The following is a 19,226-nucleotide window of genomic DNA, read 5'->3' on the forward strand; positions in this document are numbered from 1 at the left end:
ATCAGTGATGTCACTGACCATGTCATGAATGATGTAATATGTGACATGATCAGCAGTGGATTGCGGGTGCGCGATATATAGTTAGTGCAACTAACTATATATGGAATTTCAATGGTTTTGTGTGAGTAAAATAAGGTTTTTTAAATGCTAATTCCTAACTATATATGGTCTATAACCTATGGTTTTTTCAGTGAATTTTCAAGGTTTTGTAAATGCTAATTCCTAACTATATATGGTCTATAACCTATGGTTTTTTCAGTGAATTTCAATGGTTTTTTAATAGCAAATATCATAAGCTGTCGAATGTCAAGTACGTGGTAAGTGAAAACATTTTCGTGTTTATGCACACTGATCTGCTTTGAATGGTGCCCCCCCCCCCTCATTTCTATTAGGAGTACTCTCTCTTTGCAGATAGTGAAAGGTAGTTAACGCAGGCCTTTGCCCCCGTTGTAATCCGTCGTGCCTGCTTCTCTCTCCATTTGATTGATTGTTATCCAAGTATTTACTGTTTTAGAATTAGTTCTCTTTGGTTCATTCTCTATTTACAAACAAACACAGAGTCGCAATACTCTGTTTAGTCTTTGCAGATAACGAAAAATCGTGTAAAAAAAAAGAAAAGGAATCGAGCAAAATCAGTAGGCCACTAATGGGATCTCTTTTTGACCTCGCTAAAATAGAAACATTAGGAACAACCCCTCATTACAAATACAAAACTAGTGAGATGAACTGAACTCCACACAATGATGGCTGCAAAACAGCTCGGCTCCGCCACCCACCCCGCCCAAAATAACGATAAAGAACGGCTGCCATGATTGGTTGCGGAATGACCACGACGGAGCTACGAAATGGTGCTGCTCTCATGCTAACCCCAGCTTCAGTCTGAAACATCCAGAAACACTGTAGACTACCAATTCGATCAGTTCCGGTAGCGCCCCAATGTAACCCGGTAGAGAAGAACTAGCCCTCCCCTCTTTGACTGATGGTTCTTGTTGCCTGTCCCTTCTGTTGTCATTTAACAGAACTATTTAGCCTGCTGAAAGGGGTTGTGTTCCGACCGCTGGTTGGTGGAGACATTTTGACTATATTCTGTACCTGCGTTGTCGCGTAATGCATCATATGACGCGCCGCGTTAGCGCATCCGGAAGTCATCCGGGGCGCGCAGCGCGTAACGTAAGCATAACAAGTCATGTGACTTGTTAATAAAACTTTTCATTGGTTCATTTTACTTTTCTTATTGTAATGATGAAAGGCTTAGTCATATGACCTAAAAATTACGCTTTTCATTACTTCCGAACATTATTTTTTCTTAAATATATGTTATAATGTTCCAGGCTAATGTACTTTCCCGGAAATTTTACAACTGTCCTGCAAGTAAAATATATTCTTTTTTCGAGAAAAAGAGCGTTTCTTCGTCCCATGACGGAGCCGTTGAGCAAAAGAGGGTCGACCTGCTGTCTTAGTCGCCGATACGCCTGAATATGAGATTCTTATCGATCACTTTATGTTGCAGGAATAGAAAACACAACAGCCCTTGACCATTTATCTTTACTGCGTTCCTTCGTATTATACCTTTTACCCTTCATGTAATTGGTCTGCTTTATTTCACTTGCCTTTTAATGATTCTAAAACAGTCACTATTATTAAAAACGTTACCAATGTATATACTACTACCATGTTTTCTTTTAAAAACCTTTATTGTGAAAATTTCATTATACAAATACGAGCCTATAACCACGTGGGCCTGCCACAGAGCAAACTGTAATCGTATATGATGAGTAGACATTTACACTGTAGAGGAACGTAACGGGCGGGCCATTAGGTTGCAAGAACTAAGGTGTCTAACAGTTACGGAATCGGTGGACGTACATTTTATAATTAAAATACGACAGGGCCAGTTACAATAAAATTATCTAGATATACATTTGCGGGCAAGTACCATGGGTGACGTTAATTCGAACTTTCAATAGTACAGTAATCAATAACACATCAGAACTTAATATCAATAGGGATGTCGAAATATTCAATCAATTCTCGTCCCCGCCCGCCATGTGCTTCAAAACTGCATACGTATCTCGTGATTTCAAGGTTCTGCAACCAGTACACAACAAGGAGTTACGAGTCCCATTTATTCCGGCGCCATTTTGGGCGAGGACGGGCAGGTCCAGGATATAGTCAAAATGTCTCTACCAACCATCGACTATGATGATGTTCATATGCTGTATTTATTAGAGTAACACTCATCTGTCCACATGAAATTAATTTGCCACAATCTAAACATGTCATTTTAATCTTTCCAAAGTTCTTCTAAATATTTGGGACCGTTTCCCTTGCCTCTGAAGCTCTCAGTGCCACTTCTTTGATGAATGTACTAGCAGGTCAGGGGTTCTCCTCCAAATCTCTCTTTTATGCAGCACTATAATTAATTGGTGCCACCTCTCCATATGACGATGCATGGTATAGTTACCACAACTATATTTTTTTTCGGTTCCTCTGGAGAGTTCATCGTGGCAGATGAAGCGTGTAACGTACCGGGCATTTACCTTTTTTTGCATGTACAGGAAAGGAAAAAAAAATCGAGCGTCCGAGTTCTAAGGTGTCCCAGGGCCATTTTAGTGGACCAGGCCCAAATCCAAAGAACAGCCATCTCACAGGCTAATGGGGCGACCCACGCCGACTTTCAGCATTGTAGAATGACCACACCAGTACAGCAACTTGCTAGACATCACCTCGGTGCCATCCAGATCTCGGCGCCCCACTGCAGATGAAGTGCCTCTCAACTATGAAACCACCATGGTGACATCCGGATCTTGGCGCGTTGTGCTGCCTTCGGCCTATTCGCACATCGGTCCGCTACTGACGCCATCTCACAGGCTAATGGGGCGACCCACGCCGAGTTTCAGCATTGTAGGATGACCACACCAGTACAGCAACTTGCTAGACATCACCTCGGTGCCATCCGAATCTTGGCATCTCAACGCCTACTGGTATCTTCCATACAAAAAATATTGTTACGCTGCCTTTGGCCCCATTCGCACATCAGTCCGCAACTTAGACATCACCTCGGTGCCATCCGGATCTTGGCATCTCAGCGCCTTGTGGTGTCAGTCAGAAAATATTGTTGCGCTGCCTTTGGCCCCATTCGCACATCGGTCCGCTACTGACGCCATCTCACAGGCCAACGGGGCGCCCCACGCCGACTTTCAACATTGTAGGATGGCCACAGAAGTGCGACAACTTACTAGACACCACCTCGGTGCCATCCGGATCTTGGCGCGTTGTGCTGCCTTCGGCCTATTCGCACATCGGTCCGCTACTGACGCCATCTCACAGGCCAACGGGGCGCCCCACGCCGACTTTCAGCATTGTTGGATGGCCACACCAGTGCGGCAACTTACTAGACACCACCTCGGTGCCATCCGGATCTTGGCGCGTAGTGAAGCTGCAGCAGCTGCAAATAAGCTTCAGACAGTGTTACAACCGCTGCTCAGAACTCTCAACTATGACACCACCTCGGTGCCATCCGGATCTTGGCGCGTTGTGCTGCCTTCGGCCTATTCGCACATCGGTCCGCTACTGACGCCATCTCACAGGCCAACGGGGCGCCCCACGCCGACTTTCAGCATTGTTGGATGGCCACACCAGTGCGGCAACTTACTAGACACCACCTCGGTGCCATCCGGATCTTGGCGCGTTGTGCTGCCTTCGGCCTATTCGCACATCGGTCCGCTACTGACGCAAACTCACAGGCCAACGGGGCGCCCCACGCCGACTTTCAGCATTGTAGGATGGCCACACCAGTGCTGCAACTTGCTGGACACCACCTCGGTGCCATCCGGATCTTGGCGCGTTGTATTGCCTTCGGCCTATTCGCACATCGGTCCGCTACTGACGCCGCCTCACGTGCCAACGTATTTTCTCCGCATTTTATACCCTATGCCGCATAACAGGCCATGTGACTTGTTTATAAAACTTTTCATTGGTTCATTTTACTTTTGGTTTCCTAATGATGGAAGGCTTGATCATATGACCTAAAAACAACACTTTTCATTGGATGAAAACTTTTTTTTTTTCCCAAACGATGAAAGCCCCACCTTGTTTCTGGATGTTTCAGACTAAACTGGCGTCAGCATGAGAGCACCACCATCTCGTAGCTCCATCGTGGTCATTCCGCGAGCAATCATGGCAGCCGCTCCCCACCAGAAGCCTGCAGGAGTCGGGGCCCCCAAAACTTTTGATGAATTCTCAAGGCGGAGGGGACGCTTTCGAGAATGGGGTCCAAGACCTAGCAGACAAGCGTCCGATTTCCAAGGTGTCCCAGGGCCATTTCAGTGGACCAGGCCCAAAAAGGAAAGAGCCTGCCGCCATTTTGAGAGTTCTGTGACAGCCGCCTATCGCTGCACCGCAAGAGTGGGCGCAACTCAGCTGAATTGCGGCTTTTGACACAGTGGACCAAAAACGGACGGAATGGCAACTGAAACGGTAAAGGGGCGCCCCACTACAACAGATGACACTCCACCTGGAGAGGCCCGTTCACGCCGCCTCCCCCGGGGCGCCCCACGCCGTTATTCGGAGCAGCATTGTAGGATACCAAAACCAGTGCGGCAACTTACTGGACATCACCTTGGTGCCATCGTTCTGCTGCCTTGGAACTATTCGCACAACAGTTTGCTACTGATGACCCACCCCCCGCGACGCCCCACGCCGTTATTTGCTGGGTGGCAACTTACTAGACATCACTTTCGTGTCATCTAGATTTCGGCGCGTTCTGCTGCCTTGGAACTATTCGCACAACAGTTTGCTACTGATGACCCACCCCCCGCGACGCCCCACGCCGGAAATCTGGACGTTGTGCTGCGTTGGGACTATTCGCACAGCCGACCGCTACTTCATTGTTTTTCCCTAAAATTTTTTATATGTTATTACTATTTTTGTTTTCTTGTATATATTTATAAATTATTAAAGTTTTATAATCTTACTACTTTGTCGGAGTGCTATATATTTTTAATGTGACACATAATTGTAAAAACTTTGATGTACAAAGAGTCATCCCTGGAATCTTCCGCTTCACGCTCGGTCCCCTCCCCAATCACAATACAGGATGGTTTTCAGATAATAGCAACGCTTCTGCTGTGACGGATCTCATCGAGTGTGGGCCTTGATCTACTATAACTCCTTTGAAGAGGGGTGATTCTTTACAGCTGTGGCCATAAACTACATCTGCAGGGCTAGCTGATAGCCTAGGACCGGCCTGGACAATCGGACACAGAGGAAAAGGAGTGTCAGAGGGTGCGGTAGTGAATAGGGCGAAAGGGAGGTGTCGGGCGGGCACAGGGTGTGATTCTCAGGGAAGAGCAGCGCAGATGGGGGGAGGTTTATTACCCATGCATAAGACAGAGAGCGGGGGTGACCACTGCCTGGGTGAGATGCTTGCGAGGGTGGGGAGCCATGCTAAGGATCGACAGCGTGCACAGAGTGGGTCTGGTCAAGGCATCTAAAATGGCTGCCGTGCACGACAAAAGTGTGGCATTTGAAAAAAGACAAGATGGCGCAGACAATGTTTTTCAACACTTCCTGATTTCCTTCCAATCGAACGTTAACAGACGTTGGGGCATATTACCAAAGTTAAGCGATATTTATCCCTAACGATGCATTGCAAAGATTTTTTTACCGTCAGAAATTATCGCAGATAAACCTTGCTATTATCAAGGTTTATCGCAAATACGATAAAAAACGACCGCAATGCATTAATATCGCTGAAAACTCAGCGATATTCATGCATTACCGAGCTAATGCTCTTAGCCATGTTATCCACCTCCCATTGGATAACATGGCTAAGAACTGCTCAGGGCAGCTGTTACTTTTTGGAGATATTCGCGCTTATCTCGAATATTTCCAAAAGTTGATAATAGGAGATAGCGATGTTAGCGACTGTTTCCAGTCGCTAACATCTTGGCATGCCCACTTTGCATGTCATTAGTGATAAATATCACTCACATGCAAAGTGGGGCCCAAGATGGTCGCTATCTCCTACTAGCCGTCGCTAACTGGTGTTAGCAACAGCTAGGTAATACAGATATAATTTTATCTCCGCGAAGCGGAGCGCTGTTACAGATATATATCTTGTTTTTGAACGTTAATTTCTCAAAATGCACTGAAGCACATATATTGAGACCTAGCAAAGGCACATCGGGCTACCAGTCCCTAATATTTTACCAAGTTTCGTGCAAATCCATTCAGCCGTTCGATTATTATTATTATTTTTATTTTTTTGCCCCGCGGGGCCCTTTTAAAACCTCCACATCAAACCTAGGGGGTCAGCGAGGATCTACTATGCCCCCTTATGGTCATTTGCCCCTTCGCTTTGGCCTCCTCTTGTCTCTCGATCCTACCGACAGACAAGATGGCGGCCGCTACGTACTGTTTGGAATGTTTACAGACACCGGAGAGCCAATCAGCTTCGCTTCGCAAAGCTCCGTAACGCGAAAAGTACGCGAAGCGGAGCGCTGTTACAGATATATATCTTTTTTTGAACGTTAATTTCTCAAAATCCACTGGAGCACATATATTGAGACCTAGCAAAGGCACATCGGGCTACCAGTCCCTAATATTTTGCCAAGTTTCGTGCAAATCCATTCAGCCGTTCGATTATTATTATTATTTTTTTTTTTTGCCCCGCGGGGCCCTTTTAAAACCTCCACATCAAACCTAGGGGGTCAGCGAGGATCTACTATTCCCCCTTATGGTCATTTGCCCCTTCGCTTTGGCCTCCTCTTGTCTCTCGATCCTACCGAGAGACAAGATGGCGGCCGCTACGGACTGTTTGGAATGTTGACAGACGCCGGAGAACCAATCAGATTCGCTTCACAAAGCTCCGTTGCGCGAAAAGTACGCGTCCTGGAGCGCTGCCCGGTCCGCTGTTACAGATATATATCTTTTTTTAAACGTTAATTTCTCAAAATCCACTGTAGCACATATATTGAGACCTACAAAAGGCACATCGGGCTACCAGTCCCTACAATTTTGCCAAGTTTCGTGCAAATCCATTCAGCCGTTCGGGCTAAAAGTGAGGCCAACCGCCCTATGGAAAACTCAATGTTAAAAACACGTTTTGGGACCCCCCTTTTTTCTCGACCCCCCCTGGACGAACCCCCCCCAATTTTCAGGGGCTGCTCAGAAACAAAATGTGCCATTTTCCTGAAAATTTCAGCCAATTCCGTCCACAAACGCCAAAGTTATTAGACATAGAATTTTCAAAAAACCCATAGAGAAAAAATCCTAACTATATATACCTACTGGCGACCGCCAGTAGGTTATATATATATATATATATATATATATATATATATATATATATATATATATTGATCACCAAAGCAATCCCGTTACCGAGGGCACACTTCACACACCTGGTGCGAGTTGCAGGGATGGGCTTTCCCTGAAGTTTGATTCACCACCAAAAAATTATACTCGCACTCCTCCAGGGAATCATTTCAGCAGGTTTTATTTATTCATTGTGCCATTACAGCAGACAGCATTTCAACGAACGCTATCCAGGTGTGCGAGCGTTCCCGCACTCAGTTGCAGCTATGAAGCAGGGTGAATGACGGCTTGTTTTTCACTTCGAACCCAAAAGGGAAAGAAGTTTGTATATTTAAGTGAAGTGCGCATCCACTTGGACCTTTATTTAGCGAATTGCACTACAACACCCAGAGGGCCATTTGCGGCTAATCAATCAATCAATCAATCAAGTCATTTATAGAGCGCACTACTCACCCGTAGGGTCTCAAGGCGCTGGGATGGGGGGGGTGCCGTTACTGCTCGAACAGCCAGGTCTTGAGCTTCTTCCTGAAGGAGAGGTGGTCTTGGGTCAGGCGCAGGTCGGTCGGGAGTGAGTTCCAGGTCTTGGCAGCCAGGTAGGAGAAGGATCTTCCTCCTGTTGTCGCTCTTCGGATGCGGGGGACGGCGGCGAGGGCGTGGCTGGTTGATCTGAGGAGGCGCGTGGGCGTGTAGAAGTTGATCCGGTTGTTGAGGTAGCTCGGGCCTTGGTCGTGTAGGGCTTTGTGCGCGTGGGTGAGGAGGCGGAAGGTGATTCTCTTGTTGACCGGGAGCCAGTGCAGATCTCTCAGGTGTCCGGAGATGTGGCTGCGTCGGGGGATGTCGAGGATGAGTCTGGCCGAGGCGTTCTGGATCCGCTGGAGTCTCTTCTGGAGCTTGGCGGTGGTTCCGGCGTAGAGGGCGTTGCCGTAGTCCAGTCGGCTGGTGACGAGGGCCTGGGTGACCGTCTTCCTCGTCTCGGTGGGGATCCACCGGAAGATCTTACGTAGCATGCGCAGGATGTTGAAGCAAGACGAGGAGACGGCGTTTACTTGTCTGGTCATGGAGAGGGAGGAGTCCAGGATGAAGCCCAGGTTGCGTGCGTGGTCCGTCGGTTTGGGTGCGGTGCCCAGGGCGGGGGGCCACCAGGAGTCGTCCCAGGCGGAGGGCGAGGAGCCCAGGATGAGGACCTCCGTCTTGTCCGAGTTCAGTTTCAGGCGGCTGGTCGTCATCCATTCGGCTACATCTCTCATCCCTTCGTGCAGGTTGGCTCTGGCGGTGTTGGGGTCGTTGGTCAGGGAGAGGATCAGCTGGGTGTCGTCGGCGTAGGAGATTATGTTGAGGTTGTGTTGGCGTGCGATGGCCGCGAGGGGGCTCATGTAGATGTTGAAGAGGGTGGGGCTCAGTGAGGATCCCTGGGGGACGCCGCAGATGACTTTGGTGGCCTCTGACTTGTACGGTGGTAGGCGGACTCTCTGTGTTCTTCCGTCGAGGAAGGAGGTGATCCATTCCAGTGCCTTGTCCTGGATTCCGATGTTGCCGAGGCGCTGTACTAGGGTGCGGTGGCAGACAGTGTCGAAAGCCGCGGAGAGGTCCAGGAGGATGAGGGCCGCTGTTTCTCCGTTGTCCATCAGAGTTCGTATGTCATCGGTGGCAGCGATGAGGGCGGTCTCGGTGCTGTTGTTCGCTCGGAAGCCAGACTGTGAGGGGTCGAGGGATCCATTCGTCTCGAGGAAGGCGGCCAGCTGTTTGTTGACGGTCTTCTCAATGACTTTGGCCGGGAACGGGAGGAGCGAGATGGGACGGTAGTTCTTGAGGTCGGTGGGGTCTGCTGTGGGTTTCTTGAGAAGGGCGCTGAGTTCGGCGTGCTTCCAGCTCTCAGGGAAGGTGGCGGTGTCGAAGGAGGTGTTGATGATGTCCCGCAGGTGGGGTGCGATGACAGCGTCGGCCTTGTTGAAGACGTGGTGAGGGCAGGGGTCAGTCGGAGATCCGGAGTGGATGGAGTTCATTGTGCGGATGGTGTCTTCGGTGCTGATCGGAGTCCAGGTGCGGAGGGTGGTGGTGGGTGGCGTTGTTGCGGTTGTGGCTTCCGTTGGTTGGTTGCTGAAGCTGTTGTGTATGTCCGCGATCTTGTTGTGGAAGTAGGACGCGAGGGAGTTGCAGAGGTCTTGCGACGGGGTGATGTCATTGTTTCCGGCGTTGGGGTTGGAGAGCTCTTTCACGATGTTGAAGAGTTCCTCGCAGTTGTGTGCGTTGTTGTCCAGCCGGTCCTTGTATGTATTTTTCTTGGTGGCGCGGATCAGTTGGTGGTGTTTCCGGGTGGCGTGCTTGAGGGTGGTCATGTTGTCCGTAGTTGGTTCCCTTCTCCAGACTTTCTCGAGGGCTCGACAGTTCTTCTTGGAGCTCTTGAGTTCGTCGGTGAACCATGGTGTTTTCCTGCTGCAGGGTCCGCTGGGTGGGGTTCTCAGAGGGGCGAGTTCGTCTGCGCAGTTGTTGATCCACTTCGTGAGGTTGTCGGCGGCCTGGCTGGGGTTCGCTGAGCTGGCGGGAGGGTGCTGGCTCAGGGAAGCGGTGAGCTGGTCGGCTGTGATCTTGTTCCAGCTTCTTCGGGCAACCTGTTGCTGGTGGTGGTGGATCGTCGTTCTTTTGAAGGTGAAGAGGACGCAGCTGTGGTCCATCCAGTGGAGTCCTGTTGCGTGGCTGAAGGTGACGTCTTTGCTGGATGAGAAGACGGCGTCGAGTGTGTGTCCGGCGAGGTGGGTGGGGGAGGTCACCAGTTGCTTGAGTCCGAGGTTGGCGAGGTTGTCGAGCAGGCTGATGGTGTTGCGGTCGCTGTTGTTCTCCAGGTGGAAGTTGAGGTCCCCCAGGAGGATGTAGTCGGCGGAGGGGAGGGCATGCGGGCTGACGAAGTCGGCGATGTCCTCGCTGAATCGTGTGCGTGGTCCCGGGGGTCGGTAGATCAGGGTGCCTCTGAGGGTGGTCTTCGGGTCGGTGTGGATCTGGAAGTGCAGGTGTTCAGCGGTGGTTAGGGTGTCGTCGGTGTTGGTCGTGATGCGGATGGTGTCCCTGTGGATGATGGCGATGCCTCCTCCCGTCTGGTTGGCGGTGCGGTCCCTCCGGATGATCTTGTAGCCCTCTGGGATGGCGATGGCGATGTCTGGGGCTGAGGAGGCGTTCATCCAGGTCTCGGTGAGGAAGGCAACGTCAGGGGCGGTGGTGTCGAGGAGGTTCCAGAGTTCTACGGCGTGTCTGTGGACGGAGCGGGTGTTGAGCAGGATGCACTTGAGGTGGTTGCTGCAGATGTTTGGCTTGGCGAGTGCTGGTGCAGGGTGAGTCCGGATGCAGGTGAACTCGCAGGCGTGGCAGCTGAAGGGTCCGTGGGTGTGCTTCGGGGCGGCTCGATGACATCCTGGGATGCGGCCGGTGTTGAGTGCGATGAGATCGGCGGCGTTGTAGGTTCGTCGGGTCGGCTTCCGTCGGTGGGGGCCAGGGGTCCTGGCACTGGGCGCGGTCCAGGCGCGGACGGGCGCAGACGGGCTTACCTTTGGCGCGCCTTCGGCGCACAATCGGCGCGCCCGCTGCGCGTCAACGCTGCGCGTTCGCACGGTCGCCATATAAGGCGAAGTGCGCGGGTGGGCGGAGCAGCTGGGAGGCGGGAGCGGGGAGGGAACAGGTGTTTGGCATTTATTTTGAATATGTAGCAACTTCACTTTCATTACACCTATGCCACTGAAGAAGAGAGCTTGCTGACTCTCGAAACACGTCTGGCGATTTAAGGACTTGAAGTGTTTGCCTGCTTGTATTCACCAGCGTGCTACAATAAAGGAGTGTTTTACAGCTTCCGCATGGCCATTCCAATTGGGTTCCTGGCTTTTGGATGTTGAGCGGCCTTCCTGGTCGCGGTAATGGCCCTTCGTGAATTACAACCTTTGTTGGCACTTACCCGGTGTCATGCTATCAGAGGCGGAAGGGGAGCGAACGCTATCCAGGTGTGCGAGCGTTCCCGCACTCAGTTGCAGCTATGAAGCAGGGTGAATGATGGCTTGTTTTTCACTTCGAACTCCGAAGGGAAAGAACTTTGTATATTTAGGTGAAGTGCCCATCCACTTGGACCTGTATTCAGCGAATTGCACTACAACACCCAGAGGGCCATTTGCAGCCACGCCCTGTGAGGGGCAGGTGTTTGGCATTTATTTTGAAAATGCAGCAACTTCACTTTCATTACACCTATGCCACTGAAGAAGAGAGCTTGCTGACTGTCGAAACACGTCTGGCGATTTAAAGACTTGAAGTGTTATCCTGCTTGTATTCACCAGCTTGCTACAATAAAGGAGTGTTTTACAGCTTCCGCGTTGCCATTCTAATTGGGTTCCTGGATTTTTGGATGTTGAGCGGCCTTCCCGGTCGCGGTAATGGCCCTTCGTGAATTACGACCTTTGTTTGCACTTACCCGGTGTCATGCTATCAGAGGCGGAAGGGGAGCGAACGCTATCCAGGTGTGCGAGCTTTCCCGCACTCAGTTGCAGCTATGAAGCAGAGTGAATGACGGCTTCTTTTTCACTTCGAACCCACACGGGAAAGAACTTTGTATATTTAAGTGAAGTGCGCATCCACTTGGTCCTTTATTCAGCGAATTGCACTACAACACCCAGAGGGCCATTTGCGGCCATGCCCTGTGAGGGGCAGGTGTTTGGCATTTATTTTGAATATGCAGCAACTTCACTTTCATTACACCTATGCCACTGAAGAAGAGAGCTTGCTGACTCTCGAAACGCGTCTGGCGATTTAACGACTTGAAGTGTTTGCCTGCTTGTATTCACCAGCGTGCTACAATAAAGGAGTGTTTTACAGCTTCCGCGTGGCCATTCCAATTGGGTTCCTGGATTTTTGGATGTTGAGCGGCCTTCCCGGTTGCGGTAATGGCCCTTCGTGAATTACGACCTTTGTTGGCACTTACCCGGTGTCATGCTATCAGAGGCGGAAGGGGAGCGAACGCTATCCAGGTGTGCGAGCGTTCCCGCACTCAGTTGCAGCTATGAAGCAGGGTGAATGACGGCTTGTTTTTCACTTCGAACCCACAAGGGAAAGAACTTTGTATATTTAAGTGAAGTGCGCATCCACTTGGACCTTCATTCAGCGAATTGCACTACAACACCCAGAGAGCCATTTGCGGCCACGCCCTGTGAGGGGCAGGTGTTTGGCATTTATTTTGAATATGCAGCAACTTCACTTTCATTACACCTATGCCACTGAAGAAGAGAGCTTGCTGACTCTCGAAACGCGTCTGGCGATTTAAAGACTTAAAGTGTTTGCCTGCTTGTATTCACCAGCGTGCTACAATAAAGGAGTGTTCCTTACATGTGACCAAGGGCCCACAGGCCCGAAACGCGTCGTGCTGTTGTTGCCTCACCTGCACATTAAAATTGAACCCGAAGCCAGATCCTGTGGTCCGTCTCCCCCTTCTTGCTTCGCCGATCGTGGGAGATTGGAGGTGGCGTTTGTGGAGTTGTGTAGTGTAGTTCCTATCTTCCCAATAGGCTCTGCGCATTGGAATAATACCTACAGCAGTAAAGGCCTAGGCCAGACGTTAACTAGGTCTACTACTGTCGATACTAGACTTAAGTTTTGGGTTTGCCAGCGTAGCTCAGAGTTCGCTAGAAACTTTCTCGAATGTTCAGGAAAGAATTAACTCCCCTGATTAGACAAGAAGGGATTTAGTTTCTGACAACCATAGAACATGACAACTTTGCTCTCCCCTAATCAAGAGTCAATCTCGAGAGTCGTGTGAGCACAAGGCAATTATTTTACTCAGTCAGTACGTGCATTCTTAGTCTCATCAGATTGTAGAGAAAAGGAAGAGACGGGCGTGTTCAATAAAAAGGTGTTATTTATTGATCAGTCTCTTTTCTCGTACAAGAGAAATGGATCGATATTATTGCAATACTTATAGTTAAGTAAAGTGCATACATTAAAAGCAATAGTATAAAATAATACTGTAAGAACATTGATATGGTTTCTGAGCCATATGATGTTTAAAATGATTAAAATATATTTACATACACATATACATTTGACTAAACGTACTCAACTGGTGTTTCTAAATACGCCTACCCCGTGTACCTGACCTAAGTCTAATGCGTGGGCGGGAATAGAAAGTTACAGTTTAAGTTAAGTTTGTTTTTGCCAAGTGAATAACTAAAGAATTCTCTGTGAGGGGTTATTCAGTTCTGTACCTGGAATTTAGGATGAATGAGGAATGGTATCTCTTTCTCTGCTCTCGATATTCCAGGCTGCCTGCGAGGGCTGCCCAGAAGCGCCGGTGCTGGGTCTCTCGGCTTGAGATAGCAGCGCGTCTCTCAGCGCGTCAGGAAGGCGGGGCTGCTGCCAGCGGGGTCTGCTTCTGCTCTCGGCTTCGGCAAGTATGGCTGCTCCGTCTCGTCACCACGCGTGTGTTTGCATAGGGCAAGATCGGCAATATTTATACCTTAAAGGTGCCGAGATTGACGTAAGGATGGACATAGATACGTCAATAAAGATGTCATACGACTTGCTCGTTAGCACATTCTTTACTAAAGTTCTCTGTGAAATCAAAACAATGGCCGCACGGATTTTCCAGGTTGTCATAGGTTTGATTTGTTATGAGAACGTCGTATGCCTTATCAGGGGCTGGAGGAATGTCGCTTGTCTAATTAGATCTCAAGCGTTATGACCTAATCAGATAACACGTTCCTGTGCCGTAGTGTGACTGCGTCAGATAACGGTATCTGCATCATGGGGGCTTTTCTTGCCTCATGGGCTGACTGTTAGTTAACTTGATAGTTAGTTTAACCAGAATAGGGTCAGGAATAGGGGGATCGATTCAGAACCTATAGGAATACATGACAGTTGCTGTTGTGTAAAATATATATATATATATATATATATATATATATATATTATTTTTATTTTTTTTATATATTATATATATTTTTTTTTTTACCAAGTGGGTTTGGAAACCAACTCCAGAACCCAAAGAGGCTAGCGAAATCCTTTCAAAGCTGAAAGGAAAAGGATACATACTCCCAATGAATTGACCTTATCTAAATAGTATCCTCCCTTATAAACCAGCGGATTAACCTATACTCCATCGCACTTAGAGGTGGGAAAAGGAAAAAAACCTTTATTTATATATATAACCCTCACCCACTCTTGTAGTGGCATGCTTCATCATTGAGTTCACCCTGACTCCTAAAGTTCAGGGTAGGCTCGTCAATGTTCCAGGGATCTCTTAAGAGAAGTCTTGATTTTTTTGAGAGGGTTTAGATATCATAAAAATCCCTCATACACCCCAAGGTATACCTTTATTCACGAGGTGAGTGGAAATGGTTAGCAACTATGGGAAGGGGCAAACAGGATGTTGTGGTCCTATGACCCTAATCAAAAACGCCAACATGTTTCTGCCCCTCTCTATACAAGATTGTAGCCAAGAGTAGGTTCCTTCACCTCTAGACACACACTCTTTAGGCCCATATCGAATGTGGTTTAAACTGCATGATACTTAAGAAAGCAACAATCCAAATGGTAGGTCTCCGCGTACGTGATTCACCACACATTTCTCTGAATTTGCTCTCACACTCATGTATAGACCAGGGGCGTAACACAGGCCCCCGCAGCCCCTGCATTGCGGGGGGGGGGCCGAGCTCCAGGGATCCCCTTGCTCAGGAAACCTCTTCATCATGAATTGCACCACACCACGCCTTGTAAGGATGAAAAAGGCATGTGCAAGGTCATTCATCAGTAAAGCCAATACCTGTGAGGGACAAAGGATATGGTATTTTAGGTCATCACATAGTGGGGACAGCGAGGACTGTAAGGAACGTCCCACTGGCAGCTCTCATGGGGCAGCACGTGCTGCACCCCTTCGAGGCAGGGAGCGTCACAGCGGATGCTGCAGGCGCCCCACAAGACTTAGACCAGCCTCTAGGCGGCGGATGGGCCCTCGAAGAGGCGTGCAAGCATATGATTGAACTTTTCTTAGTGTCTCCTCAGACATATTCGGCTGTTGCTCCCACTGTATCAGGGGCAACACCTTATGCCTCAGATCTACCTCTGATTCTTTCATGCTCTTTTTCAGTGCTGAAACACAATCCAAGTTGATAGCGTAGGGGGTGGCTTTGGGAGGAAGATGTAAATGCGGTTGTTGGATAAGATGCTCTACGTTATCACCCATAGGTCCAAGACCAGGATTTAAAAGTGACTTGCTGTTTCCAGTTCTGCTAGACATAGAGCGCTTTTCGCCCACCTCCCTAGCCTGTGATGCAGTATGGATGGAGTAGGCAGGTGAAGGCACGGGTGCTTCAGATGGAAAGGGATCCTGGGGAGAAGGAACGAGTCCTGGCTGTGTATACCCTGCTGGACTGACAAACAGGTCCCTATGTGAAGCCCTGGTCTTTTCCAGCCCCTGGTACAGGCTGTAGCACGATCAAGAGTGTCTTTCCGAAAATTGTGCGATTCCTATTACTTGCTACTGATGAACACACTTCTCTGTGGTCCTGGAGGCCCCACTTCCTCTATATGATGAGGGCCAGTAGCCTGCATTGAAGAAACTATGTGAGGCCTATGGATGCAGAAACGCCACCTCATTGCCTCCAACCTAGGACTGCTCCCCTTCCCCAGCCAGAACTCAAGCAATGCTGTTTAAGTTAACGGTATGCCCTAACCAAACAGGTCTCACAGACCCCCCCAAAAAGTGTTATCCAACCCCAAGTAAAGGCACTCTTTTTCAGCAGAGAATTATTTGGAATTATCAGACTTTTTTTTAATAAAGCAAGAGAAAGGCAGAAAAGAGAGAGGGGAGGGAAACAAAGACAGGAAATCTCTGGCACTGAGAGAAAGCAGTGGTGAAAAAGAACCTGCAAGATTGAGGTAAAGAAGTCTGAGGTGGAAAGTGGTGGAAGAAAGAGACGGGAGGTGGAATTTAGACTTGCCCACGTTGGTATTTGGCACCCCGGCATCAAGCTTGTTCACCAGAGTGAGCGAGTGATGGGGTCGAATTGCAGGTAGCAGTGGCCTAGCTCACAGACACTTTGGCAAGTGTTGAGGTAGACAAGTGGCCTAGCTCCTGAACGTAAACAAGGGAGAAATGCTCTAGTACTAGTTACCCCGCGCCTAACCAAACTGTGTGATCCTGGGTAGATCGTTCTATCTTCCTGCTCCAAAGGCTAAGGTAAATAACAAGACGCTACATACAAGTTCTTGTGCTAGATTTAAAAAACTTCCTACCCCCCAGCACTGTACAATTCAAAAGACGGTCCTTTCAGGCCACTTCTCCCAGCATTGCACAGTTCAAAATAAGGGTATTACAGGCCATATCCCCCAATACCGCATTGCTCAAATCAAGACCATATCCCCCAATACAGCACAGTTCCCCCAAAAATATTTCAGACCATTTCCCCAAGCACTGCACAGTTCAAAATAAGGTCCTTTCAGGCTATATTCAGCGCTGGACTGGCGTTAGCGGGCACAGAGATTTTCCCCGATGGACTGGAGGGGTGGGGGCCGTTTATTTACCTGTGGGGTCCCTTTTGTCACTGGAGGCCCGTTTTGCAGCAGTGCTGCAATATCGGCCCCCAGTCACAAAAGCAGGAGCGGGCTGCTTGCTAGCACCCCCACTTCCAGGGCCGGTCAAGCAGCAATCTGCCGGGGCTGGTTGCTGTTCCCAGTCCAGCCCTGGCCATATCCCATAGCACTACAATATCCCACAGCACTGCACAGCTCAAACGATGGTCAATTCAGGTCCTATCCCACCAGAACTGCACAGTTCAAAGGAAGGCGGCGCTCGAAGGTGTGGTGGCAGCATTCCCGAAGGACCGCTGAGCGTTGGGGGCAGACTGCGAGCCAGTGACATTGCGTAGAGTTCTTCTGCTACCCGTTCCCTTCTCTGGCATATAACTTTTTAATAGCGCTTCCCGCCCGATAATTTTAAATATTATCTCCCTCACTCCCTTTACCTGATTTTATTTCGGGCCAGACTGCGGGTGATCTAATACCCGTTCCTCCAGCAAGGTGTGCCTCCCTGCCCCTGTCCATCACGGCTGTCGTGCCGCTTGTTGTGGAGGGCGGGCGCCATCTTTGGTGAGGACCTGGACCCCGGCGGTGATGTGCGCTGTGGTCTAGTTGGGGGTGGGGTTTAGCCTGAAATTGGCCACTGGCGCGGGGCGTTTTGCGGCACTCGAAGGTGTGGTGGCAGCATTCCCGAAGGACCGCTGAGCGTTGGGGGCAGACTGCGAGCCAGTGACATTGCGTAGAGCTCTTCTGCTACCCGTTCCCTTCTCTGGCATATAACTTTTTAATAGTGCTTCCCGCCCGATAATTTTAAATATTATCTCCCTCACTCCCTTTACCTGATTTTATTTCGGGCCAGACTGCGGGTGATCTAATACCTGTTCCTCCAACAAGGTGTGCCTCCCTGCCCCGGTCCATCACTGCTGGTGTGCCGCTTGTTGTGAAGGGCGGGCGCCATCTTTGGTGAGGACCTGGACCCCGGCGGTGAAGTGCGCTGCGGTCTAGTTGGGGGTGGGGTTTAGCCTCAAATTGCAATGCCCATCTGGAAGCGCAGCGGACGTGCGCAGCGGGCGCGACGATGGCACGCTGAAGGTGCGCCTAAGATAAGCCCGTCTGCTCCCGTCCGCGGCAGACCGGGGCTAGGGGCTAGTCCCCCTGCTCATTTGCTCAGATATTCATCTTCTGATCTACTCTCATTGCGTGCCCCTCGGCCTCTCACTATGAACATTCGGACTAGACTTGAGTCACTGGCGCTATTTTGTGACAGGGAAACTCTCCCCGAGATAGAATCTCTTCTGGTATCGGCACCTGGCCCTCTCCCCATTTCACTCCCCTCTCCAGATTTTGATCCCCTTTCCACCACAGGGCCCCTATACTCCCAACTCAAGGTGTGCTATCTTAATACTCGCTCTCTGGTCAAACACCAGCTGGAAATTTTCCACTACTTAGACTCCTTTAAACCTGACATACTGCTGCTGAGTGAGACCTGGCTCAATGAGGAGTCCTCTCCAGATATTCTTGCAGCTGTGCCCTCTGGGTACTATATTCTTCAAGCGAATAGAGCTTGTGTCAGGCCAGGAGGTGGGGTGGCAGCGATTATTACATTTCCAATTAGATTTTCCACTCTGTCTACTGTTAGTATTCCTTTGGTTGACTCTCTTGTGCTGAGATTGGAATCCCCAATGATCCCCCTTACCTGTGTCCTTGTATATCGTCCCCCTCAGCCGATGCCTGATTTTCCAATGCTGTTTGGTGACATGCTCTCCCAATTAGTGATTAATCACTCCAAAATCTTAGTTTTGGGAGACTTTAATTACTGGCCCACTCACGAGAACGAGAGTTCCTGTTCCATTATGTTCTCCGATCTTCTATCTGGAATGAACTGTAGCCAACACATAAACGCAGCGACTCATATCAAAGGTCACCTCCTAGACCAGGTCTGGACCCTGAACTTGGATATTTCTGCCCCTCTTATTTCCCCTTGTTTATGGTCAGACCATTTTATTATTTCTTTCCTCCTTACGGTCACTTCCTATCCCGGTAGGGTCCTAGAGGGTAACCTCTCGGCCCGGAACTGGAGTAGAGCAGACCTCAGTGAATTTGTTAACCTTCTTAGAACTTCAACCCCTTCTCCCTCTGACTCTGACCTCATTGACACCCAAGCCTCTGCTCTCACAGGCTGGCTCGAATCAGCCAGCGACGCTGTGGCACCTCTTAAGCAGATTAAGCTTAAGCGCTTGCACGATGCCCAAAGATGGTTTACTGAAGATCATAAAGGCTTAAAGCTCGGTCTTAGGCAAGCCGAGCGCCGCTGGCGACGAGGCTACGCTGCTGACACGAGACTACGTTTCACATCTCTGCTTAAAGAG

This window comes from Lissotriton helveticus, chromosome 7 (genome assembly GCF_964261635.1).
Source record: "Lissotriton helveticus chromosome 7, aLisHel1.1, whole genome shotgun sequence".
NCBI lineage: Eukaryota > Metazoa > Chordata > Amphibia > Caudata > Salamandridae > Lissotriton > Lissotriton helveticus.